The sequence below is a fragment of the Lagenorhynchus albirostris genome, chromosome 2 (genome assembly GCF_949774975.1).
Source record: "Lagenorhynchus albirostris chromosome 2, mLagAlb1.1, whole genome shotgun sequence".
In the NCBI taxonomy this organism is placed as follows: domain Eukaryota; kingdom Metazoa; phylum Chordata; class Mammalia; order Artiodactyla; family Delphinidae; genus Lagenorhynchus; species Lagenorhynchus albirostris.
This window is the reverse complement of record NC_083096.1, coordinates 130,104,059-130,131,630: the sequence shown is the minus strand read 5'-3', so window position 1 is coordinate 130,131,630 and position 27,572 is coordinate 130,104,059. Positions and strand designations below refer to the sequence as shown.

Here is a 27,572-nt window from a genome sequence, read left to right as displayed (position 1 = left end):
AGGTTGGCCAAGTGTCTGGGTCAGGGAGCAGGGAGACATTGCTTCTGGCTCTACCCATCTCTGGGCTAAGTTCTTTCTGTGTCTCTGATGCTTCTTCCTATGAGGATGTTAGGCAAGTTCCGTTGAAAATTAACCATTCACCCAATCCAGAGTACTCTACTCCCCTTTATTCTTTCTTCCTCACTCTGTTGGTTTCTTTCATATCATCCATCACAACTGGTAATTATATGATACTTGCTTGTCATAACTCCAAGTTCAAGGAACATAATAATTGCACCTAGCATATTGTGTGGCACTCAGTAGGGCCTCAACAAAAATGTATTAATGAATAAATCAGTGAGTGAACATGTTGAGTGGAGAGCAAGAAAATGATTATTGCTTTGGGGTCAGAATCAGACTGTTCAAGGACGGATTTTTTTTTTTTTTAACTTACTACGTCAAACGCCATTGAATTTCAAGATTGAAAAGAATCATGACTTCCTGACAAATATGACCAAAATGCTTGGCTGAAACATTCTCGGTGACAGGAAACTCACTACCTCACTACTTCTGGTCTTTTCCATTTCGCTTTCCTTTCCCACTCCTCCCGATTTTTACAATCTTTATTGCAGCATTTTGCACACCTGATGCACAGAGGCCTGTTAGTCTGTAAGTGGGAGGGACAGAGGGAACCCCAGGGCCCAGTGCAGGGCCTGAGACCCCCGGACTCAGAGTGGGCGCGCGGTAGCTGACAGTTGGGTAAGGTAGCGGCGCCACCTTTCTGCCGAGTTCGCCTCGAGTCTCGGCTTCCCTGCGGGCAGAGGGTCCTTCTCTCCGGACTCCTCGCTTTTCCTCCCCCAGGCCCGCCGCCACGCGCAGCCGCATCCCCGCCGCCGCCCCCGTCACCTGCTCGCCAGCCCTGACGGCTCGGGGGCCACTCCTGCCGCCCCGGGAGCGGTGGCGGAGGGCGCGGGGCGCGCGGGCGGCGACCCGACCTTTCCTCCCTTCTCTCCCCCAACTCCCGCCTCTCCCTCCGCTCCCCCTCAGCCCCTCCTTCCACACTCCGCTGCCTCCTCTCTCTTGACAGCTGCCCGGCACCTTCGGCAGGGAGTTTGGAGCCGCCCCACCGCAGAGCCTACAGCCGGCCGAGCCCCCGCGCCGCCGCCATCTCTGCCTCCGCCTGGGTGGGACCTGGGCCTCGAGGTGGGACCCAACTCTCTCTCTCCTCTACCCGCTTCTGCCACCTCTTCCGTCTCCCGGCCACGCGAGGAGCCGGGCGCCGGGGCGCGCGTGGCTGGCCGGAGCCCGCTGGCCAAGTGGGGACCGGGAGGCCGGGGCGGGTCAGCCGGCGCCACCGGAGGGGCCCGCGCCATGGGGGGAGGGGCGGCGGGGGCTCTCGTTCCCCCGGGGCAAGGCGCATCGGGGCGCGCGCCCGAGGGCAGCCAGCCCAGCCTGGGCGCGCACCTGCCGGGCGCCCCAGAAAGAACATGCCACCTGGCCAACTTCTTTTCCAGGTCTCCTTCCTACTTTGGAAACTGAAGGGACTGCGACGGAAACCAGTAAGCCCTGGGGCCCGGAGGAAGGATTTGTTGGTTTGGATGACAAAAGAAAAAAAAATGTGCTCTAGGAATGGTTTAGCCCGGAGCTTCTGTTTCCACCATCTCCGGCTTTCCCCAAGCAAATTAATAAAACAAAACAAAAACAACAAAACCCAATCCCAACCAAAGCACTTATTTAAAGGGACTTGTAGGGATGTGAAAAAGAGACCCAACCGAGGAATCATTTTGGAAACCCCAGGTAGGATGAGGCCATTTGAGAAAGTGGGAATTTGGGGGTGTTATTTCTAGGACTTGGGTTTGCAAGCAGAAGAGGAGACTGGCTCTTGTAAGCCTGAGGGAGTTCCTTATATTGAGGGACTGCCTGGAGTGCTCTCTGTTAACTTTCATTTCCTTAAGTATTAAAGTATGTTGAAACAAATAGCTCTTTCAGAGCTCTGGACTTGGAGTCAGAACATCTGGCTTTTGGTATGATTTGCCATTTATGGTGACAGCTGTGGTTAGTTTAATTTCTTTGGGCCTCAGTTTCCTCATCTGTCAAGTTCTGAGGGCCTTTTAATAATATCTAAGATGTTTCCCAACTTAAAAATTTATAATTCTTTAACTTTTTAACATGTTACAAACATTGCTAGATTCATAATTTCATGAAATTTTAAAAATCTATACTGATCTTGGGATTTTTGTTCATATGCATTTAAGACTTATGATTTTAGGGTTTTCCAACCAAAACTTAAAGAGAAAAACACTTATAAAAGAGCTCAGAAATATGTAGTTTATATGTAAATATTTAGATCATCTCTGAGTCTAGCTTGAAGAATCATGTTCAACTTGAAGTTAATATTTGCAACACTGCAACAAAAACATGTGGCTTTAGTATAAGTACTTATTCACTTTCAGTATTGTATATTTGGAGGAAATAAAAATTGTTTTGGAGGAAAACAAAAATTGCACCTTTCCTATCAATTTCTGCTCTTGAACAGTGTTACTTTTTAGCATGAAGTTGTGTGCAGGATATTAAAAAAATGGTTTCAGACCACTTTAGAGCCTCTCTGAAATTAAGTTCAGTAGCAGAGGTGCCAATTTTAGTAATGCATTTTAGTTGTCTTGGGATGAATCCTAGAAAAATAGCAGAGTTAACTAAACAGATAAACCAGAAATTAGGAATTGACACACAGACACTCACAAAGTTGTACAACAAGTATGTACTATAAAGTGTCAGCGAGATTTTTATTTCCTTTTGATAAAAAACAACAAACAACTGTTGACTTGTTTTAGCAGACAGAATGTTAGAATAGCTTTTGTTGTTCCTTGTAATTCAAAATTATTTGAGACTTAGTCATCAGTAGTTGGGATAGGTTTAGAAGTGTCTCTGGCTCTTTTTGGTGGCTTTGATCTAAAATAAAACAATGTGTTCCCACCTAGTATGTGCTTTGTATTCCATTTGGAAGAGTAGTATAGATTTGAAGTACTCTTTTATGAACACATTTAAATTTATTTTCATTGCCTTTTCACCTTTGGACTGGAAGTGTCATCAATTATTCAGGCATTTGTCTTCCATGATAGCCTCTGGTGACGTAGATGATCATCTCCTTTGAAAGAGATGCCCAGAATGTTAAAGAAATTGGTTGTTGAATGAACAGAGAGTAGTAGAACTCAAATATCCCGGCTTCTAGTCACTTGTTGGAAAACAACTGAAAACAGTGGATGGATCTGCGCATGGTCCAACTCATTCATGGCTTGGGAGAGCCATCATGGTTGGCAGAAGCTCTATTCCTCTTTTGTAATGAACTTACCGAGAAAAAAACAGTGTCTCTTCGCAGTTAGATCACTATTATATAACGAAAAGTTTTGTGTTTGTGAAGTGCAGTATCCCAAGGGGGTCTTAGCAATAAAACTTAAAAAATATCCAGAAAAAGAAAAGAATTGCCTTGGCAGATATTGCACTGCATTTTTCCTACTGAGAGCCAAACACATACTAAAAAACATGTCCTGTGGAGTTAAAAATGAAGAAAAGGGCTTACAGTCTGCCCTAATTCTTTTGAGATTTTTATGTGATTTACAAATTCCACTCTTAATTAAATCAGAAAGGCACAAGTGTTCGCCTCCTGGCCAGACCTAGTACATATAAACTTTTGGAGTTTCAGTTCAAATTTGGTCTGCTTATAATTTGAAATATTCCTCCTCAAATATTTTTTAAAACTTCTGTTAACTCCATAGTGATATTACACTATGTTGTCTTTTGGAGCACATGATCTTATTAATCTTTAAATTTTTTGAACTATGACATATACAGGGAGAAGAGTACATAAAACAAATGTACTGGTTGACAAATAATATAGCAAATCATCATAACAGATAATTACAAGGCAAATACCCATTATTTACCATACAAGTAAGAGAACATGCCAATACCCAGAAACCTCTTGCTTGTTCCTTCCTAATCACAATTTTCCTTTTACTTAAAAAAATTATACGAATATAGGAGGCACTCTTTCATAGATTCTTTTGCTTAACATTATGCTTATGAGACTAAGCCATATCCTCTCCATTTGAAAGCATAAACTTTTAAAAAGAGATGTCTATATTCCCTATCATTGATTCATTTCTTCACATTCTCTCTTAAACCTATTTCTATCACTCTTCTGTTTTCAGTACTCTGCCAAAACTGTTCCTGTCACTGTCACTGGTGACATCACCTCTCCCAAATCCAGTAGTCAGTTGTCACCTTTGATCTTACTTCACCTGTTGGTAGCATTGTCACAGTTATCACACTCTGCTCCTTGTAATATTTCTTTGTTGACCTCCAGGACACCATGTACTCTTTTTGATTTTTCCTCCTTCTTCACTAGCCATTGCTTTCTGTCCCCTTTGCTGATCTCTCTTCTGCTCTCAGAGGTTTTAACCTTAGAATATCTTAAGCTGTGGTCCTTGGGAGCTCATTCCTTTCTACGCTCTTTGATGATTTCATGCAATCTCTATATTTGTACACTGATGCCTCCAAAACGATAGCTCAAGCTTTGAGTTATCTCCTTGAACTTCAGACCGCTATGTCCACCTGCCTGCTCAACATTTCCATTTGAATGTCTAGTAGACACCTCCAGTTCAGCATGCTCCAAATGGAATCTTCATCTTGCCCAAGCCCACTCTATCTACAGCCTTCCCTACCTTCATCCTTCACGTTGCTCATGCCCCCAAACTTGGAGTCATCTTTGATATCTCCCATTCCCTCATACCTTAGATGTCATGTGTCAGGAAGTCCTCTTTGCTCTATCTTCAGAATAATTCCTGAATATAATTACTTTCATCACCTGCATGGCTGCCATCCTAGTCTGAGCTGACACTATCTCCCACGTGGATTATTGCAAGAACCTCCTAACTGGTCTCCCCATTTTCATTCTTTTCCCTCCATAATCCAGTCTCAAAATTGCAATTAGAGCTTTTTCTTGCAACATATGTCAGATCATGTCACTGTTTTCCTCCAAAATCTCCAGTGCCTTTCCAGTTCATACAGAGTAAAGTCTTAAAGGACCCAAATCCTTAGAATTACCTATAAGGTGCTACGTGTTTTTTTCTCTCCCATTTACCTATCTGATCTCATTTCTTGCTGTTTTTCTCATTCACTCAGTTCCAGCTACACTGATCTCCTTGGTATTCTTTGAGTATATCGGGGACCATCTTTCCTCTGGCTGGAACGCTCTTCTCCCAGATACCACAGGACTTACTCTGTTACTTTCACTTCTTTTAAATCTTTGTTCAGTTGTCTCCTTTTCAATGAAGGCTACTCTGATTATCACATTTAAAATTGTACATCTTACCTTGCAAAACACTTTCCCCTTTCCTTTGCTTTTCCGCATGTACTTACTACCTTTAAAAATACTGTATGACTTAATCATTTTTCCTGTCTCATTTCTATTAGAATGCAAACTCCATGAGGGTGGATTTTTTTTTTCCTGTTTTGCTCCAAAATAGAGCCTAGTACCTGAAATAGAGCCAAGCATATAAGGGGAGCTCAGTAATTTTTTTTGATGATTGAATGCTGTTGCTGACAGTGGATGTTGTTTGTTTGTTTTCATTATTGGATATATTTTATTATATGAATATAATACCTTTATTTTTTACTCATTCTGTTTCAGGATATTTGGGTCATTTCTGTCCTTCTCTCCTTCCCTTCCTCCCTTTTTCCTTTCTTCCTTCTTCTTCCCTCCCTCCCTTCCTCCCTCCCTCCCTCCTTCTGTCCCTTTCTTTCTTTCACTACCATAAATAAACCACCTATGATTCTTCTTCTACAAATGCCTTGGTGCTTAGATGCAGGAGTTTCTTTAGAGTATAAAACTGCTAGTCAAATTACTAGAACACAGGGCTTGCAGATATCAGCTTTATTAGATAATGCCACACTTTTCCAGCATGGTTCCACCAGTTTATATTCCTACTTTCATTCCTCTACATCCCTGCCAAAATTTAGTATTATCATGACCTTTAATTTTTGCCCATCTGGTAGGTATGTATTATATCATTACTGTTTGTTTCCTCAATAACTAGTGAGATCGAGCCTAGTATCTGTAAAAATAGGCTAGGTTATGCTGCGGTAACAGATTATCCCCAAATCTTATTGACTTAATGCAATAAAGGTTTATTTTTCATTCAAGAAAAGTTTCCTCTGGATTAAGGCAACTTTCCAGGGCAACTATTGTCAGGTCTAAATTCAGGGAACCTCCGTCATTCTGTAGCTGTACAATCTGGAACACAGGACTTTCCCAGTTGGTATAGTATGGGAAAAGAAAGTGGGGGTAATCATGAACTAGCTTTAAATGCCTCCATCTGGAAGTGACATGAATGATTTACACTCATACTTTAGACGCAAAAGAAGTCATATGGTATGCCTAACTTCAAGGAGGTGGGCAAGGTTAACCTCTGTTCTAAAAGAAAAAATAAATCTGAGAATACTGGTGAGCAGCAATGTATTAGTTACCCATTTCTGTGTAACAAGTTACCCCCAAATTTAGTGGCTTAAAACAACAAATACTTACTGTTTTCAAATATCAAGAGTTGATAATATGTTGGGTCTGTTTTTGGGCTCTGTATTTGTTCCTTTGACCTCTTTCTGTAATTACTACAGGTTTAAATTGTCTTGCTATCTGGTAGGTAGGGGAGTAAATCCTCCCACTTGGTGCAGTTTTTTCAGGAGTGCTATAGCATTCCTTGGCCCTTTACCTTTCCATATACATTTTTTCAATCAGTTTGTCAAGTTCTAAAAAATTGGTTAGGAATTTAATGGAGATTCTATTGAGATTGTTTTGAGTCTATAAACAATTAAAAGGAAATTGATACCTTGTAAATATTCAGTTCTAGAATCCATGACTGTCTCTCAATATATTTAGGTCTTCTCTAATATGATAAATGTAAACATAGTCTCATTTTTCCCTTAGGAGTCCTTGAACATCTTCTTGTTTGATTTATTCACAGGAACTGCATATTTTTGAAGTTATTTTAAATGAATCTTTTCAAAATATTCATTGTGTTTCTGTTACTGCCATAGAGAGATAAACTTGACCTTTAAAAGTATTTTAAAAATAATAGCTTTATTGGACTATAATTCACATATCATAAAATTCATCCTTTTATAGTGTACAAATCACTGGTTTTCAGTACGTTAACAGAGTTATATAACCATCACCACTATCTAATTTTATAGCATTTTTGTCACTCCCCAAAGAAACCCCATACCCCTTAGCATTCACTCCCCATGCCCCCTCTTCCGATCCCTGGAAACCACTGATGTACTTTCTGTGTCTAAGGATTTGCCTATTCTGGACATTCTGGACGAATAAAATCATGGGGACTTTAGTGAACAGATTCTTTCACTTAGCATGTTTTTAAGGTTTATCCATGCTGTATCATGGATCAGTACTTCATTCTTTTTATGGCCAAATAATATTCCGTTATATGGATATATCACATTTTGTTCATTCATTCGTTAGTTGATGGACATTTGGGTAGTTTTCACTTTTTGGCTATTATGAATAGTGCTGCTACTAACATTTGCATACAAGTTTTTGTGTGAATGTATGTTTTCATCTCTTTGGGGTATATACCTGGCAGTAGAATTGTTCAGTCATATGTAACATTATGTTTAACATTTGAAAATCTGCCAAACTATTTTCCAAAGCAGTTTTCATCATTTTACATTCCCACCAGCAAGGTACAAGGGTTCCAATTTCTCCACCTCCTTGTCAACATTTGTTACAGTTCAGAACCTTGATTAAGCTATCATAGTGGATGTGAAGTGATACTCATTATGGTTTTGATTTGCATTTTCTGATGACTGATGATATTGAGCACCTTTTCATGTGCTTATTGACCATTTATATATCTTTTTTTTTGAGAAATGTTCTTTGCTTATTTTTAATTGGATTGTTTGTCTTTTTATTGTTGTGAGAGTTCTTCATATAGTGTACAATTGCTTTTAAGATATAGGATTTCAAATATTTTCTCCCATTCTGTGAGTTTTCTCACTTTTTTGATGGTATCCTTTGAAGCCCAAGGGTTTTAACTTTGTCTAGTTTATCTATTTTTATACTTAATTTCAGTCTAAGAAGCCATTACCTAATTCAAGGTTGCAGAGCTTCATTTCTATGTTTTACTTATAAGAATATTAGAGTTTTAGCTTTTAGGATTAGGTTTTTGATTACTTTGAATATATGGAATGAAGGAAAGGACCAATTTCATTCTTTCACATTTGGGTATCTACTTGTCCCACCACCATTTGTTGAAAAGACCATTCTTTCCCCATATCTAAGTGTCTTGTCAAAAATCATTTTGCCAAAAATGTAAGGGTTTACTTCTGGAATCTCAACTCTGTTCCAATGACCTATACTTCTATCTTTATACCAGGTACCACACTGTCTTGATTACTGTAGCTTTGAAGCAAGTTTTGAAATCAGAAGTGAATCCTCCAAATTTGTTCTTCTTCTTCAATATTGTTTTAGCTATTCCCTTGCATATATCAATACATATGAATTTTAGAATCAGCTTGTCAATATATATACAAAATGTAGCTATAAATTTGGAGGGATTGCATTGAATCAATTTGGGAAATATTACAATCTTAATAAAATTGTTTTTCAGTCTATGAACGTGGGATGTTTTTCCATTTATTTAGGTATTCTTTAAGTTCTTTCAGTGATGTTTTATAGCATTCAGTGTACAAATAATTGCATTTCTTTTGTTGAAAATATTCCTGAGTATTTTATTATTTCTGATGCTATAGGAAATGGAATTATGTTTTAATTGTATTTCAGATTGTTCATTGCTCATGCACAGAAATAGAAATGATTCGTGTACATTGATCTTGTATTCTGCAACCTTGCAGAACTTACTTATTAGGTGCAATATAGTTTTTGTGAATTCCTTATTATTTTCTACATACAAGATCATGTCGTCTGAGAATAGAGATAGTTTTACTTCTTTGTTTCTAATCTGGATGCCTTCTATTTCTTTTTCTTGCTCAATTGCCCTGGCTAAAACCTCTAGTTGAATAGAAAGTGCAGGTGAATAACTTTGTCTTGTTCCTGATCTTATCAGGGAAGCAGCCAGTCTTTCACCATTAAGTATGATGTTAGCTATGGGTTATTCATATGCAGCTTTATCAAGTTGGAGAAGTTCTCTTCTATTCCTAGTTGAATGTTTTTGCCATGAAATGGCATTGGAATTTGTCAAACCCTTTTTCTATGGACATGTCATGTCTTTTATTCTATTATTATGATTGATTGATTTTCACATTTTAAATCAAACTTGCATTCCTGAGGTAAATCATATTTGGTCATAGTGTATAATCCTTTTTATACATTGCTGGATTTGGTTTGCTAGTATTTTTGCATCTATATTCATAAAGGATTTTGGTCAGTAGTTTTCTTTTATTGTGATGTCTTTGTCTGGTTTTGGTATCAGAGTAACACTGGCTTCATATAATAAGTTGGGAAGGGTTTAAAATGCTTGGTTTTAGGTAGTTATATTTTCCACCAGCAATCTTGCTAAGTTTTGTAATTAAGTTAAACAGCCTACTTCGGGATTTTCCACTTTTCTTGTCATTCATGAATAATGACAGTTTTGTTTCTTCCTTTATATTCCTTAAACCTTTTCCACTTCTCTTTCTGCCTTGCCTAGGACCTCAGGTATAATGTTGATTTGAAGTGCTCACAGGTGAAGTCATGTCACATTAAGAATGATGTTTCTTTCTTTGAATTTCCTCTCAGTACTGCTTTATCTGCATGAAATAATTTAAGTTTTGAGATGCTTTTTTCACTATCATCAGTTTAAAATATATTATATCTTTTTTGCCCAGTGGCTTACTTTTTTTCTTAATGTCCTAGTATATGGCATTTGTGTAGTTATATTTTTGCTATTTTTTCTGTTTTAAAAACACCGTGGACAGAGAACATGGTCTGTATGATTTTAGTCCTTTGGATTTGTTTGTAACATACCTATGGCTTTGTACGTGGTCAGTTTTTGTAAATGCCCCATTGGTGATTAAAAAATAATATGCAGTCTACAGTTTGGGGGAGGCAGAGTTCGATCTATGTCAAATTTGTTAATGTTTTTGTTCCAGTATCATTTGTTAGTATTATTTCAATCTCATATATCCTCATGTATTTGTGTCTGCTGTTCTATGCATTCTTTAGGAGAGTGTATTAAAATTTTCTACCATATATGTGGATATCTGTCTTTTTCCTTGTGGTACTCTGAATTTTCACCATATACATTTCAAAGCTACATTATAATAAATATATGTTATTTTGAGGTTATACTACATGTACACATTTAAAATTATTATGTATTCCTGCTGAATGGATGCTTTCATTAATTTGTAGTGATTCTCGAGTTATATTTCTGTTTTTGTAGGGTTTTATTAAAGGGATACTACTTTAAAATATGTATTTATATGTTTAACAACCTTTTTCAGTAGTTCTGACTTATGATTATCCTCATGCTTCCTGTTGGCTTTAAAATGAAAACCAGAAATATCCACTCTTGTAACCCTTCAATCCACATTGCTGATGTGCCAAACTTCAAGATGTGATTAATGCCATTGTAATATTTTTAAGTGAGATTCAGTAGATGTTTATAAGAAATATCAGACACAGAAATACTGGTTAGGTAGTAAAACATCCCTGTCAAATTTAAGTGCCATCAACTTGGAAGTTTAAAATCTTTTTTTTTAAAAAAATATTTATTTATTTATTTGGCTGCATCAGGTCTTTGTGGCGGCATGCGGGATCTTCACTGCAGCATGCAGGATCTTTCGTTGCGGTGCGTGGGCTTCTCTAGTTGCGGTGCGTGGGCTTCTCTCTAGTTGTGGTGCCCAGGCTCCAGAGCACTTGGGCTCAGTAGTTGCAACGCACAGGCTTAGTTGCCCCGTGGCATGTGGGATCCTAGTTCCCCGACCAGGGATTGAACCTGCGTCCCCTGCACTGGAAGGCAGATCCTTAACCACTGGGCCACAAGGGAAGTCCCTAAAATCTTTTCCAGAATGTGAACACTGAATATGTCTAAGGTAGGCTATGTGAAATTTTTGTGGATATTGATTCTCACTGAATGAAAGTCAGCAAGTCTCTTATTCTTCCATAGAATTGATAGGCTAGATTCTTCCCACTTATACAATTTTATCGTACCAATAAAGTGTCCTCCAAAGTGAATACAGCCCACTTTCAATTTTGCCTGGCATCAGCATCTTTAAGTGGTCCAGTCGGCTGGGTTAAAGCTGTGGCTTTGCTGAGCGTAGATGGAGACTCGCTGAGGAGAGAACAGAGCTGTGGGAACCATTGTCTGTGGATGGTCTTAAAGGAGAGAGTCACGCATATGAGAACTATTTTAATGAAATTTTCTGGTACCCTGTGGACCTACTTAAATCAGACTAGAGTACTATGGACTAGCAAATAAAAATGACCCAAATGGAGACACCCTAAAGGGGCATTGTGATGTTGATATTAATTTTTAAGTCTTTGCCAATTAGAGAGAAAATTCAGAAACAGTACAGACTTACAAATCTGTATATATATATGTGTGTATAACAGTGAATGAGAAAGATAAAGAGAGAAGGAGGAAGGGAGGGAATGGGGGGAAGAGAGAGAGACAGACAGATTGATGGACTGACTGACCGACTCTACTCTTGGGCTAATAATTTCTATAATGTTTATGGAAATGTATAAATGTTTTATCTAGTTGTACTAGATAATAGCTAAAGATGTGAGCCAAGTAAGGATTCTCAGCGGCGTCTATAATGGTATTATAATAGGCTTTAAAATGTGAACTCATGTTTAAGAACAGCTGTTACCAAATAGCTGTTTGGTGAAGGCATAGGACAACTTAGTTTTTCTCAGAATTATATTTTCTCATTTTACTTTAACTAGCACGTGTTATTTGGGTGTCTAAACCTATGAGATAATCAAATAATTAGACTTCTGTATGCACCAACAAAGTTTCTGAACCAAACTGGTCAGTGTGTAGGAGATGAAAGAGAAAATAAATTATACACACACATATATGTGTGTGTGTATATGTGTTTATGCATAAACAGAGAGAAAACATACTGGCACATACATAATAAGCACCTGATAATTGTAGTTGCTGTTATATTATGAAGATGTTATCTGTTAGGATCATGACCTACCCAGGAGGTAGCTGAGTATTTCTCTAGTGACCTGGGTGTCTTGCAGTAACACTGCTGGTTACAGGTCTGATCTGAGAGAACAAAAAGTTCTATAAGAAAACCTTTTAAAATAATACTTACGATATGCTTCACATTCCTCCCCATTCTTCAAGAGGCAGTTAAATCCTCACTCCTCTCTGAAATCTGTTATGATTTATCCAAATTAAAAATAATCTCTGATTCCTCCTAGTTACCGCTCTTTCTAGTTAGTTGTAATTCTTTAAGACATTGTGGATTTTTAAGATACACCACTGCTTTTGCACTGCTAAGAAAGAAAAAGCTCTGCCTATTTATTTTACAATGGTTTCTCATTGTTTAGAATTTTTGTTTTATGTCTACTGAAAGAGCTCTTTTAGAATTACTTAGGTAAAGATTTTTGTTTAAATCATATCACTCTCATAAGGAAAGTAAAAGTCAAAGAAATCCATTAAGGAATTCGTTTTCTTATTCAGAATCCGGTTTTTCTGAATCATTTTTCAACTCAGTGTTGTTGATGTCAGTATTTTCCCAAATGGTATCATACTCTGGGTTATCAAGACTATTTGTTATATAGCACTTCAAAAAAGAATGCTTCACTATGGTTTCTGAGATTTTCTTTTTTTTTTTTTTTTTCCATCGGTTCCCTTGGGAGAGGGGGACTGTGGCCCAGGGGAACGCTGTTTGTGGGCTCTTATTTTTTTTTGAATTTTGTTTTATTTATTTTTTTATACAGCAGGTTCTTATTAGTCATCCATTTTATACACATCAGTCTATACATGTCAATCCAAATCTCCCAATTCATCCCACCCCCACCCCCACCCCCCACCGCTTTCCCCCCTTGGTGTCCATACATTTGTGCTCTACATCTGTGTCTCAATTTCTGCCCTATAAACTGGTTCATCTGTACCATTTTTCTAGGTTCCATATATATGCATTAATATATGATATTTGTTTTTCTCTTTCTGACTTACTTCACTCTGTATGACAGTCTCTAGATCCATCCACGTCTCTACAAATGACCCAATTACGTTCCTTTTTATGGCTGAGTAATATTCCAGTGTATGTATGTACCACATCTTCTTTATCCATTCATCTGTTGACAGACACTTAGGTTGCTTCCATGTCCTGGAGATTGTAAATAGTGCTGCATTGAACACTGTGGTATATGACTCTTTTTGAATTATGGTTTTCTCAGGATATATGCCCAGTAGTGGGATTGCTGGGTCATATGGTAGTTCTATTTTTAGTTTTTTAAGGAACCTCCATACTGTTCTCCATAGTGGCTGTATCAATTTATATTCCCACCTACAGTGCAAGAGGGTTCCCTTTTCTCCACACCCTCTCCAGCATTTCTTGTTTGTAGATTTTTTGATGATGGCCACTCTGACTGGTGTGAGGTGATACCTCATTGTAGTTTTGATTTGCATTTCTCTCATGATTAGTGATGCTGAGCATTCTTTCATGTGTTTTTTGGCTATCTGTATATCTTCTTTGGAAATGTCTATTTAGGTGTTCTGTCCATTTTTGGATTGGGTTGTTTGTTTTTTTGATATTGAGTTGCATGAGCTGCTTGTAAATTTTGGAGGTGAATCCTTTGTCCGTTGATTCATTTGCAAATATTTTCTCCCATTCTGAGGGTTGTCTTTTCATCTTGTTTATGGTTTCCTTTGCTGTGCAAAAGCTTTTAAGTTTCATTAGGTCCCATTTGTTTATTTTTGTTTTTTTTTCCATTACTGTAGGAGGTGGGACAAAAAAGATCTTGCTGTGATTTATGTCAAAGCTTGTTCTTCCTGTTTTCCATTAAAAGTTTTATAGTGTCTGGTCTTACATTTAGGTCTCTAATCCATTTTGAATTTATTTTTGTGTATGGTGTTAGGAGTGTTCTAATTTCATTTTTTTTTTTGTGGTACGCGGGCCTCTCACTGCTGTGGCCTCTCCCGTTGCAGAGCACAGGCTCCGGATGCGCAGGCCCAGCGGCCATGGCTCACGGGCCCAGCTGCTCTATGGCACGTGGGATCCTCCCGGACTGGGGCACGAACCTGCGTCCCCTGCATCAGCAGGTGGACTCCCAACCACTGTGCCACCAGGGAAGCCCTCATTCTTTTACATGTAGCTGTCCAGTTTTCCCAACAGCACTTATTGAAGAGACTGTCTTTTCTCCATTGTGTATCCTTGCCTCCTTTGTCATCGACTAGTTGACTGTAGGTGTGTGGGTTTATCTCTGGGCTTTCTATCTTGTTCCATTGATCTATATTTTGTGCCAGTACCATATTGTCTTGGTGATTGTAACTTTGTAGTATAGTGTGAAGTCAGGGAGTCTGATTGCTCCAGCTCTGTTTTTTTCCCTCAAGACTGCTTTGGCTATTCGGGGTCTTTTAGGTCTCCATACAAATTTTAAGATTTTTTTGTTCTAGTTCTGTAAAAAATGCCATTGGTAATTTGATAGGGATTGCATTGAATCTGTAGATTGCTTTGGGTAGTATAGTCATTTTCACAATGTTGATTCTTCCAGTCCAAGAATTTGGTATATCTCTCCCTCTGTTGGTATCATCTTTAATTTCTTTCATCAGTGTCTTGTAGTTTTCTGCATATAGGTCTTTTGTCTCCCTAGGTAGGTTTATTCCTAGGTATTTTATTCTTTTTGTTGCAGCAGTAAATGGGAGTGTTTCCTTAATTTCTCTTTCAGATTTTTCATCATTAGTATATAGGAATGCAAGATATTTCTGTGCATTAATTTTGTATCCTGAAACTTTACCAAATTCATTGATTAGCTTTAGTAGTTTTCTGGTGGCATCTTTAGGATTCTCTATGTATAGTATCATGTCAAATGCCAACAGTGACAGTTTTACCTCTTCTTTTCCAATTTGTATTCCTTTTATTTCTTTTTCTTCTCTGATTGCCGTGGCTAGGACTTCCAAAACTATGTTGAATAATAGTGGTGATGGTGGACATCCTTGTCTTGTTCCTGAACTTAGAGGAATTGCTTACAGTTTTTCACTATTGAGAATGATGTTTGCTGTGGGTTTGTCATATATGCCCTTTGTTATGTTGAGGTAGGTTCCCTCTATGCCTACTTTCTGGAGAGTTTTTATCACAAATGGGTGTTGAATTTTGTCAAAAGCTTTTTTGCATCTATTGAGAGGATTGTATGGTTTTTCATCTTCAATTTGTTAATATGGTGTATCACATTGGTTGATTTGTGTATATTGAAGAATACTTGCATCCCTGGGTTAAGTCCCACTTGATCATGGTGTATGATCCTTTTAATATGTTGTTGGATTCTGTTTGCTAGTATTTTGTTGAGGATTTTTGCATCTATATTCATCAGTGATATTGGTCTGTAATTTTCTTTTTTTGTAGTATCTTTGTTTGTTTTTGGTATCAGGGTGATGGTGGCCTCATACAATGAGTTTGGGAGAGTTCCTTCCTCTGCAATTTTTGGAAGAGTTTGAGAAGGATGGGTGTTAGCTCTTCTCTAAATGTTTGATAGCATTCACTTGTGAAGCCCTCTGTTCCTGGACTTTTGTTTGTTGGAATATTTTTAATCACAGTTTCAATTTCATTACTTGTGATTGGTCTGTTCATATTTTCTACTTCTTCCTGGTTCAGTCTTGGAAGGTTATACCTTTCTAAGAATTTGTCCAGTTCTTCCAGGTTGTCCAGTTTATTGGCATAGAGTTGCTTGTAGTAGTCTCTTGAGATGCTTTGTATTTCTGTGGTGTCCGTTGTAACGTCTCCTTTTTTTTTCACTTTATTTTTTTTTTGTGGTACGCAGGCCTCTCACTGTTGTGGCCTCTCCCATTGCGGAGCACAGGCTCTGGACGTGCAGGCTCAAGCGGCCATGGCTGACGGGCCCAGCCACTCCGCGGCATGTGGGATCTTCCCGGACCGGGGCACGAACCCATGTCCCCTGCATCGGTAGGCGGACTCTCAACCACTGCGCCACCAGGGAAGCCCCGTAACTTCTCCTTTTTTATTTCTAATTTTATTGATTTGAGTCCTCTCCCTATTTTTCTTGATGAGTCTTGCTAATGGTTTTTCGATTTTGTTTATCTTCTCAAAGAACCAGTTTTTAGTTTTATTCATCTTTGCTATTGTTTTCTTTGTTTCTATTTCATTTATTTCTGCTCTGATCTTTATGATTTCTTTCCTTCTGCTAACTTAGGGTTTTGTTTGTTCTTTCTCTAGTTCCTTTAGATGTAAGGTTAGATTGTTTATTTGAGAGATTTTTCTTGTTTCTTGAGGTAGGCTTGTATAGCTATAAACTTCGCTCTTAGAACTTCTTTTGCTGCATTCCATAGGTTTTGGATCATCGTGTTTTCCTTGTCATTTGTCTCTAATATTTTTTGATATCGTTTTTGATTTCTTCAGTGATCTCTTGGTTATTTAGTAATGTGTTGTTTAGCCTCCATGTGTTTGTGTTTTTTACGTTTTTTTCCCTGTAATTCATTTCTAATCTCATAGCATTGTGGTCAGAAAAGATGCTTGATATAATTTCAATTTTCTTAAATTTACTGAGGCTTCTTTGTGACCCAAGATGTGATCTATCCTGGAGAATGTTCCGTGCGCACTTGAGAAGAAAGTGTAATCTGCTGTTTTTGGATGGAATGTCCTATAAATATCAATTATATCTCTCTGGTCTATTGTGTCATTTAAGGCTTGTGTTTCCTTATTAATTTTCTGTTTGGATGATCTGTCCATTGGTGTAAGTGAGATGTTAAATTCCCCCACTATTATTGTGTTAGTGTCGATTTCCTCTTCTATAGCTGTTAGCAGTTGCCTTATGTATTGATGTGCTCCTATGTTGGGTGCATATATATTTATAATTGTTATATCTTCTTCTTGGATTGATCCCTTGATCATTATGTAGCGTCCTTCCTTGTCTCTGTTAATAGTCTTTGTTTTAAAGTCTATTTTGTGTGATATGAGAATTGCTACTCCAGCTTTATTTTGATTTCCATTTGCATGGAATATCTTTTTTATCCCTTCACTTTCAGCCTGTATGTTTCCCTAGGTCGGAAGTGGGTCTCTTGTAGAGCATAGCATATATATGAGTCTTGTTTTTGTATCCATTCAGCAAGCCTGTGCCTTTTGGTTGGAGCATTTAATCCATTCACGTTTAATTATCAAAATGTATGTTCCTATGACCATTTCGTTAATTGTTTTGGGTTTGTTTTTGTAGGTCCTTTTCTTCTCTTGTGTTTCCCATTTAGAGAAGTTCCTTTAGCATTTGTTGTAGAGCTGGTTTGGTGGTGCTGAATTCTCTTAGCTTTTGCTTGTCTGTAAAGCCTTTGACTTCTTCATTGAATCTGAATGAGATCCTTGCCAGGTAGAGTAACCTTGGTTGTAGGTTCTTCCCTTTCATCACTTTAAGTATATCATGCTATTCCCTTCTGGCTTGTAGAGTTTCTGCTGAGAAATCAGCTATTAACCTCATGGGAGTTCCCTTGTATGTTATTTATCGTTTTTTCCTTGTTGCTTTCAATAATTTTTCTTTGGCTTTAATTTTTGCCAATTTGATTACTGTGTGTCTCGGCTTGCTTCTCCTTGGGCTTATCCTGTATGGGACTCTCTGCACTTCCTGGACTTGGGTGGCTATTTCCTTTTGCATGTTAGGAAAGTTTTTGACTATAATCTCTTTAAATATTTTCTCCGGTCCTTTCTCTCTCTCTTCTCCTTCTGGGACCCCTATAATGTGAATGTTGTTGCATTTAATGTTATCCCAGAGGTCTCTTAGGCTGTCTTCATTTCTTTTCATTCCTTTTTCTTTATTCTGTTCCGCAGCGGTGAATTCCACCATTCTGTCCTCCAGGTCACTTATCCATTCTTCTGCCTCAGTTTTTCTACTATTGATTCCTTCTAGTGTAGTTTTCATTTCAGTTATTGTATTGTTCATCTCTGTTTGTTTGTTACCTTAATTCTTGTAGATCTTTGTTAAACATTTCTTGCATCTTCTTGATCTTTGCCTCCATTCTGTTTCTGAGGTCCTGGATCATCTTCACTATCATTATTCTGAATTCTTTTTCTGGAAGGTTGCCTGTCTCCACTTCATTTAGTTGTTTTTCTGGGGTTTTATCTTGTTCCTCCATCTGTTACATAGCCCTCTGCCTTTTCATCTTGTCTATCTTTCTGTGAATGTGGTTTTTGTTCCACAGGCTGCATGATTGTAGTTCTTCTTGCTTCTGCTGTCTGCCCTCTGGTGGATGAGGCTATTTACGGGGCTTGTGCAAGTTTCCTGATGGGAGGGAGTGGTGCTGGCTACAGCTGGCTGTTGCTCTGGTGAGCAGAGCTCAGTAAAACTTTAATCCACTTGACTGCTGATGGGTGGGGCTGGGTCCCCTCCCTGTTGGTTGTTTGGCCTGAGGCGACCCAACACTGTAGCCTACCCAGGCTCTTTGGTGGGGCTAATTGCTGACTCTGAGAGGGCTCCCGCCAAGGAGTACTTCCCAGAACTTCTGCTGCCAGTGTCCTTGTCCTCACGATGAGATAGAGCCACCCCCTGCCTCTGCAGGAGACCCTCCAACACTAGCAGGTAGGTCTGTTTTGGTCTCCTATGGGGTCACTGATCCTTCCCCTGGGTCCTGATGTGCACACTACTTTGTGTGTGCCCTCCAAGAGTGGAGTCTCTGTTTCCCCCAGTCCTGTTGAAGTCCTGCAATCAAATCCCACTAGCCTTCAAAGTCTGATTCTCTTGGAATTCCCCCTCCGTTGCCGGACCCCCAGGTTCGGAGGCCTGACGTGAGGCTCAGATCCTTCACTCCAGTGGGTGGACTTCTGTGGTATAAGTGTTCTCCAGTTTGTGAATCACCCACCCAGCAGTTATGAGATTTGATTTTATTGTGATTTTGCCCCTCCTACTGTCTCATTATGGCTTCTCCTTTGTCTTTGGATGTGGGGTATCTTTTTTGGTGAGTTCCAGTGTCTTCCTGTTGATGATTTTCAGCAGTTAGTTGTGATTCTGGTGTTCTCGCAGGAGGGAGTGAGAGCACATCCTTCTTCTCCGCCATCTTGAACCAATCTCCGAAATTTTCTTTTAAGTTGGTTCATTTTGCAAATTTTATGCTGGCTCTATATTGATCTTAGCAAAAGATGTCCACAGAAGGTTTTCAGATAGCACACAGGGCTCATATTCCTTCCTTCCTCAAATGGTCTTTCAATAGTTTGTTAACCGAAATATTGATGGATTAAAATTGTCCTGTCTGTCATTAGAAAAGCACCCCAGGTTTCTGTGTATGCAATCAATGACAACGAGATCACAGCTGCTACCAGGCCATCAGTGGTTGTAAGATGACATCGATTTTAACAAGGATACTGGTGTCAGAGGTGTTAAAATATTGTGAATCTTAGAATAGAGGAAATACAATACTACTCTCTCCCTTTGTATTGTATTTCTTGGAGTTCAACTAATATGTCATTTCTGTGAACTTTTAATTAGCTCCTAGGACTTTGTTAGTAGCTACTTTCTTTGAAATCCATTAGCACTTAATTTAATTAAAAGGACAAAATAATAATTCTGCATGAAAAGAATCCATGCACGTGGTTACAAAAACCTACTGTAATAAAACACAGTGGTTCCGTTGCCCCACTCCCTTCATTTTTTATTCCTGACTTTGAGAACAACTAACTTTAATCATTTCTGGGTTTGTTTCCTCCATTGGCTACCTCTGTAGGGCTAAATAATATGCTTATATTGACTTTTTTTCCTTTTATTTTCATTTATCAACTTTAAACAGGTACCATAGTAGGAAAGAATTTAGCTTACTAATTTCACCTTCTTTCTCTGACCCTCTTCTACATATAATTATATTAATTTTCTGACCTCTTTTATTGGTTCCGTTTATAATTCCATGACCATTTCTTGTTCCATTCAGTACAGATGGTTTCTCTTGACTCCCTACTTTATGAGGTTGGGATATTTCACCCTTTGCCTTCTCACCATCTCTCCTTTTATAATTATACTACTCCAATTTTGACAGCTGTACAGTGAGAATATTGATAATATTTTATGCTAAATATTTGCAATTAAATTTTTCATTTTTGTCTATTGGTTAGGCCAAAAAGTTGAAAAATAAATAAATAGCAACATTAATGTTATTGTGACTTTTTAAGTATTACTCATTGCAGAACTAGGAAGAGTTCTAGGATTATTTCATTCAATGTGACTTCTCAGCCACCCAAAGGAGAATGTTCCTAGAATCAAGGTTAAGGGGATTCTTTCTTCTTTCAAATGGATTTTTTAATTTCAGCATTTGCTCAAAATTGTGCCATATTTTATTTCAATTCGTATTTAGATCAGGACTTTTTAATAAGGCTTTTTCCATTAAGCTGAATTTTTTCTTATTGTGAGAAGATATGTGAGCCTTGTTCATTATGTCTTTAATTTTAAGTTTTTTCCTCATTTCCTTTATTTTTTGGAATCCATTTCATTCTTCTTTTTGAAGCTTATTGAATGCATATTCTTATTTGGACTAGTGGCTTCAATTTTGAACTAAGGCTTCCTTTTTTCCCTCATGTTATTCTGGTTTTTTGTTTGTTTTATTTTCAAATTTTTGCAGCTTCAGAATCATATTATGCATTAAGTTGCCTTCTGTCCTCACCTTTTTCTTGGCCATTTCCTTTCAGTGGTCATCTGTACCCCATCTACTATCTGGACAGTTCATTCTCAAGCCTGCAGAGTCATCAACTGAGTCGTAGTCAAGCTTTCCTGTATCCTGAGTCCCTGAATCCCTCTTTGTTGGTTTATTCCTCATTTTGCTGGAATACGTCATAAAATTACCTCTGAGAAAGAGATTCACGGGATATAAATTTTCTAAATCATTGCATTATTGAAAATATATTTGTTTTGCTCTGATACTTGCTTGATTGGCTAATAGAATTTTAAACTATAATTTTCCATCAGCCATTACTGGATTGTTTTCTAGAATTCAGTGTTTTGAGATGAAACTGGAAACTCTTCCTATCTTCTCTTCTTCTTTGCTCTTCTGCAATTTCTTAATGATATGCTTAGGAATGTATTTTTTTTTCCATTCCTCTTTCTTGGAAGTTGGTAGAATTTTTTTTTTTTTTTTTTTTCAGTTTGAAGACTTATGTCTCTTATCAGCCCTGGGAAATTTTCTTATATTATTTCGCCGATCATTTTCTCTTTATTCTTTTTTTCTGTAAATGCTATTGGTTGGATATGAATCACTTGACTTTATTCCCCTCCCCCCACCTTGGGGAGGAATTAATTATGCAAATATGTTTTCTAATCTTTCCATTGGAAAAACTTTTTCGCAACTCTTCCTTTTTTTTTCCCCAAAGCTCTTTCTTCCTCTGATATTCCTTTGTCAGAACAATCTTTGAGTTTATGGGTGCAAAGTCTTTTGACACGTCCTCTTTAGCATTTGTTAAAGCTACTTTTTTTCCTCTGATTTATCTCTGTGTCCCCTGTGGTAGGTTTTCTTTTTTCTGTCTTTCTTTATTCAAAATTTTTCCATTATACTGAAGACTTTCTTCATGTCTTAGCTCATGTCTCCATTCAGGGTGGCTTTACGTGAAGAAATAAGAATGTGAATTCTGTGTGTATGGGCATTGTTTGCCATCTGACAGGCTTCATTTTAGGCCCTTGAGTAAGGAGCTGCCATTTATGCTGAAGGCTTATCCCCTTAAGTATCAGGATGTGTAAAGTCTTTATCATGTTGGTGCCAAGCCTATACTAGAAGCCCAAGTTCTCCTCAGATAACTTGTATTTCCCCCCCTTTATCATATAGGAGTATAAAGGACAATTATTTATTTTCTTTGGCCATTTGACACCTTTGAATATTTTGCTTGTCTTTGGGAATTCCCCACATTATAGATCCATATTTTACCAAGTTTTCTGGCTGTCTGAAGGTAGATTGTGAATTAGGTTTTACCACTTAGAGGCATTCATGCCAGATTTTAGTTGAGAAGTGTGGGACATGAAGGGGCACATGAGCTCAGAAGAACTCAGAGGTAGTAGGCACTATGGTTTCAGTCATAACATACAGTGTCCTGTTGTGGTGTCAGGGCTGTCTTTTCTAGAGCAATTCTACATTAGATGTTGGGTATGGTTCTTGACTGTGTGCTTTACTGGCTGGGTTCTCTGGTCCTCACTGAGGTTCTGTGAGGTACCCAGTAATCTTTAGTAAGTTCCTTTTCTACTGTTGACTAAAAAAAATGCACAATGTGAGAGTTGTAAGTTAAGTTTTATTTGGGGCAAAATGAGGACTATAGCCCGGGAGAGAGCCTCTCAGACAGCTCTAAGAAACTGCTCTGAAGAGGTGTGGGGGGCAGTATATATGTGATTTTGGTGAAGAGGGTACATGCAATCAAGCACACATTTTGGCAGAGGGTAGCTGCTAGTCACGAGGATCAGATGTCTCTGTTAGTGACTGTGCTTTTCTAGATGTGAGAAGATGCAAGAAATTGGGCTCATAAAGTCTTCTGAAAATATCTAACTATCTGAAGGCCTGTTCTGCCAGGTTTTCCCAGAGCACAGAGTGCCTCATTCCTGATCTCCACCCTGAACTCACTTCAGGGTGTGTTGAAGGTCAGCGACTACAGTGGCTAATGACTTCATTCCAGATGGCAAGTGACAATTTTCAGTTGGCACTACTTAAACTAGGCAGAGTTGATTTTGGTTGTTTGTAAACCACTCCACTGACAGTTACAGAGAGCTGGATTTTGCTGTTTATGAGGGGATAAAAAAGTCAAACATTACATATAGAGACCAAACTATCCAACATCCAGGGTTCTCCCAAGCAAGTTTGTTTCCTCATTGATGACAGAGCCTTACCCAAATGTCCTAGGTAGTTCCTTCCTTCATTCTACTTTGTTAGTCTTTGTTTCATCTTCCAGAAGTTTGTTTAAATCTCTTTTTTGCTGCTGGTCCCGTCATTCTCTCGTTTTAAGTGGATTGACTTTACTATAATTCTAAAGGCATCTCAGGAGGAAAAGAAGATCAATTTGTTTAGTTTGCCATCTTGAATCTGAAGTCCCATGGCACTTTATTCATACTGGAATTATAGTACTTTGACATGTAAAATAATAAAATAAAAATTAAAAAATAATATTATTTCTTAAAGTAAATGATGATTTCTTCTTAATTTCTGTATATGTAGCACCCCATGTAATAACTTACATTTTACCAAGTATTCAACTAATATTTAAATGAGTTGATTTATGTACAGATTTTAAGTTACTTTGTATATTGGTAAGATGCCTATTTTGACTCAGCTGTGTTGACTTTGGTACCTAGGTTAATAAATCATAGCTTATTACTCTAATTTCAAGGAATCAATTTGCAACAAGAACACACAGTTAGAGTCATATCAGGAATTAAACTCAAAATTATGTCTTCAAAGGGACAAATGCTTATACCAGGATGAAGGAAGAAATTTATTGTTTAATTAAAAAACTAATTTAAGTCTATAACAGCTACTTAATGGGAATAACATGACCAATTTCCTTCCTAAGTGAAGAAATAAAAGTAAACATACTTAAAATAATGAGGTTAATAGAAATAGACCAGGGTATATTTGCTAAATTTTGACACTTTAAGAGTGTTTTTCATTTATATTTAAATAAAATGCTTAAATGTTGTTATTTAGGTGAAAGATACATGGCTGCTTCTTTAGCAGAAAGTAAAAGCAAAAATTAGTGGCAGATGGAGCTCATTGAGTTTGTTCATCAAAACAACAGTATTGCCAGAATTGCTTTTCTTACTTGTAAAATTTTCTACAAATCTAGAGACTTTTTGAGATCATTGGAGAAAGTTGTAGTTAATTTCTTTTCTGCCCAGAGATTCATTCAAACACTAATTGAGACTATTCTGTTTATATATAAGTAGAATTTGATACATAAAAATAACACAAAAATTCTCTACAATAGATATTAAAGTCTGATAAAATAATTTATGTAGAGTACAGATTTTAATTTTTCCTTTTGTTTTAAGTTTAGTAATAACTGAAGAGTTAGTGATATGTTTAATATGCTTTACTATGTTTGGTATATTATGCAAATTGAATTAGTGCCTGTACATCCAGATATAATGGATGTGTCGTTTAGATCAGACTATGGGTGAATCTTTGTATAGTTTACTAAAGATTTCTTCAGATATTTCAGATAAGACACATTACTCCTTTTAACTATCAACGTAGAATGATTATATTCCAGGAGAAATGCTAGGCCGTATCATCTCAAGCTCCTCATAACTTGATGTCTATCAATGACTCAATTCATGGAGCTATAATTATAGAGGGATGTGCACTTCATTTACCTACATTAGGAATTCTTAATCTGGGAGCTTTGGATAAATTTCAGAGAGTTTATTAACCCCTTGAAATTATAGCCCTAATTTTAGGTATAGTGCCTCCTCCTGCCAGTTGGTACATTGCTCTCACCAAATTCTCAACAAGGTCAATGATCCAGAAGTAGTTAGGAATCACCATTCTGAAATTCTCTCTTATATTACGACAGTTTCTCAAAGAGCTGTATCTGGATGATTTAGAATGCCTCTTTTAAAGATTGCTTTTATTCAATTTTGTCTTGGTGTGATACCACCAGCCTATTTCGAAGGCTATTTCAAGAAAGAGTCTTATCTTGACACTCATTTATTTATTTCTTCACTCATTCATTCAGTTACTACATATGGAGCACCTTCTGTATGAGAGGCAGGCTTCTATGTGGGAAGGATATCATGAAAAGGACACAGTCAAAAAATCCCTTGGTCTAGAGGAGTTTACATTCTAGCAGGAAGAGTTAGAAAATAAGCAAGAAAAATAATGAACCATATTCATGTTAGATAGTGTTAAGTAATAAGGAGAAAAAAAGTAAACAGAACAGCAGATATGACATGATGGGGTGGGGAAGGTGTTGGAATTTTAGGTAGGCTGTTCAGGGAAGGCTCCTCTGAGAAGGTGACTCGAGCAAAGGGGAGAGCAGCAGTTGATGAGATCAGAGGGGCACTAGAGATCCAGGACCTTGTAGTGTTGCACAGGACTGGGACTTTTACTCTGAGTGAAAAGGTGAGCACTGCAGTGTTTTGTAAAAGAGACATGGGCTGACCCATATGTTACCAAGACCATTCTGGCTGCTGCAGTGGAAACAGACTTAATTGGGGAGCAAGGGCTGCAGCCAGCAGACCAGTTAGGAGGCCCTTCTCAAGAGACAATCGTGGCCTGGAGCAGGGTTTTGGCAGTGGAGGGAGGGAGAAATGATTGAATTTTGAACTTCCCGTGAAACTAGGTGCTGTTAGGATACCTATGAGGATGTTACTTGTTATCTTATGAAGTTACTCAGGCAAAATTTCTTTCTGTTCTTAGTGTTAGACTATTTTCCTAGATTATTCGTACTTTCCCCCTAAACTGTTGGTTTCACTTTTTCTCTGAATTTAAAAAAAAACTTAAAACAAATTAAAAGCTCATCTGTAGGAAGTGAATTTCAATTAATGGCGTTTGTATATTATACTCATTTTGGTCACCTTACCATTAATTTTTCCCTTTGCTTGATTTTTTTCCTCACAGTTTTGAGATATGTCATTTTTTCCCTATTATTTACGTTTTTATAAACCTCCTCGTATATTCCTTTCTGGTACAATTTAGGGTGGATATAAATATTTCTTTCTTTGTGTCTATGTAAATATCACCTTTCACAGTCTCTTCAATGTTACGGCTATGCCCTCTTGACGCTTGTGATTGTTACTCTGTTATAGAAGAGTGAAACCTGATTGCAGGAATTCAAACCTAAGAGTAGTTTGTGTTTCGCCTGGAACATTAAATAAAAGAATGGTTGTCTTATGTAAGGAAGAACAATATGATGTATTGTTGATCCACTTGACTCAGTAGAACAGTTGAGTTAACAGTGAGTCAAATCAGTTGTTGGACTGAATTACTTAGTCATTAGTCACTTCAGTCGAAACACTTAGTCTAGTGATATGTTGCATTTATGACACATCCTGATTATGCAATTGACCTTGGGTTTGTTTATGAGACAATGTTGTATCAGAAACAGATAGCATAAAAAACCTGGGAGGACTTTGCACACATTTAATACCATTAGATAATTAAGATTGCACACTGAACTGATTTCTAGAAACCGTAAAGATACATTCTGATGTCAAATGTGTAAAGAATCAAAATCCTGGTGAAAAACTCAGTCTGACAAACAAATTTACGAGACTACAAAATGGTCATACTCATCCATCTTTTTCCTAAGAGTCATGTAAGTTGTGAACTAAACAAACACGTTTTTCTGTTTGCTCATCACATGCTACCAGTTCTCAAATATGACTTATGAGACATGTTTCTCACTCAATACTTTATAATATTCTTTGTGCTCAAGCTGTGATTACTGTTTTAAACCAAAGTCTCCCCAGAATCATAGGCAGCTCTGAAAGGGATTGTAGAGATCGTCCTTCAGTCTGATTTGTAGATGAGGAACCTGAGGTCTAGAGTGGTGACGTCCCAAGTCCTATAGCTGATTAGTCAAAGAGCCTTGATTGACACCCAACATTCCTGACACTTAATTCAGGGTGTTTTACCTCAGATTAATTTTCATATAGTGAACTGAATTCCAAATATGAGATAATGAAAAAGACTCGGACATCAAAAGCCTTTAGTGTTTCCTTACAAATCTAAGTCCAATATGTTAACATAGTAGTACAAATAATCTTATTCATAATATATTCAAATTGAATAGAACTCATGGGAAAGTTTGTCTCTGAAGTCATCCCTATCATCTGCATATGTGAAGCCATCAGACTTTCCTTCAACTACTGATAACTCGCCAATGTGAATGAATATTACCTCATTTACAAATGAACGGGGGTTTCTAAAAGCATATGGGAAAATGTCCTCATCTTTATTGGAAATAAATGTGCAGTGCATTACCTATGCTATAATCATTTGGCTTTGTAGTATCATAGTGAAGATAAAGGCTTTAGGAAATAAGAGAAATTTAAGAACTGAGCACACACAGAAAATGAAGAGTGTGATACTTACAATGTTAGATCAGCTGTACATATTTAATTAACATTGTGAGCACTTTTCTTTAGTTAAAAATTCAATCTCATCTGTGATACCTGTCCTGGTTTGTCATGTCATAAAGGAACATGGCCATTTTTTTAATTAAGCCATGTGTGAATGTATCGCTTATATTTTAACTATGTAAAATAGCATGTGCGTAGGAATGAATCTATAACTTACAGTTTTACGTTAATGTTAAACACTGATACTGATCCAGAGTATTGTAGAGGATTACAATTTAAAGAATTCTTAATTATAATCCTTTTCCTTTTATATTTTTCCACAGACGGCTTGTGTATATGTCAGTTTTTTTATGTGCGTGTGTATTTG

At 37.6% G+C, this 27,572-nt stretch overlaps 1 long non-coding RNA gene across 1 annotated transcript; it reads left to right on the top strand.

The window, feature by feature from the left end:
- Positions 1–951: 951 nt before the first annotated feature.
- On the top strand, positions 952–27,564 carry LOC132516139 (uncharacterized). Its single transcript, XR_009539267.1, has 3 exons — positions 952–1,182; positions 1,494–1,538; positions 27,529–27,564. It is a non-coding gene; the product is annotated as an uncharacterized LOC132516139 (long non-coding RNA).
- The last annotated feature ends 8 nt before the right edge of the window (positions 27,565–27,572 follow it).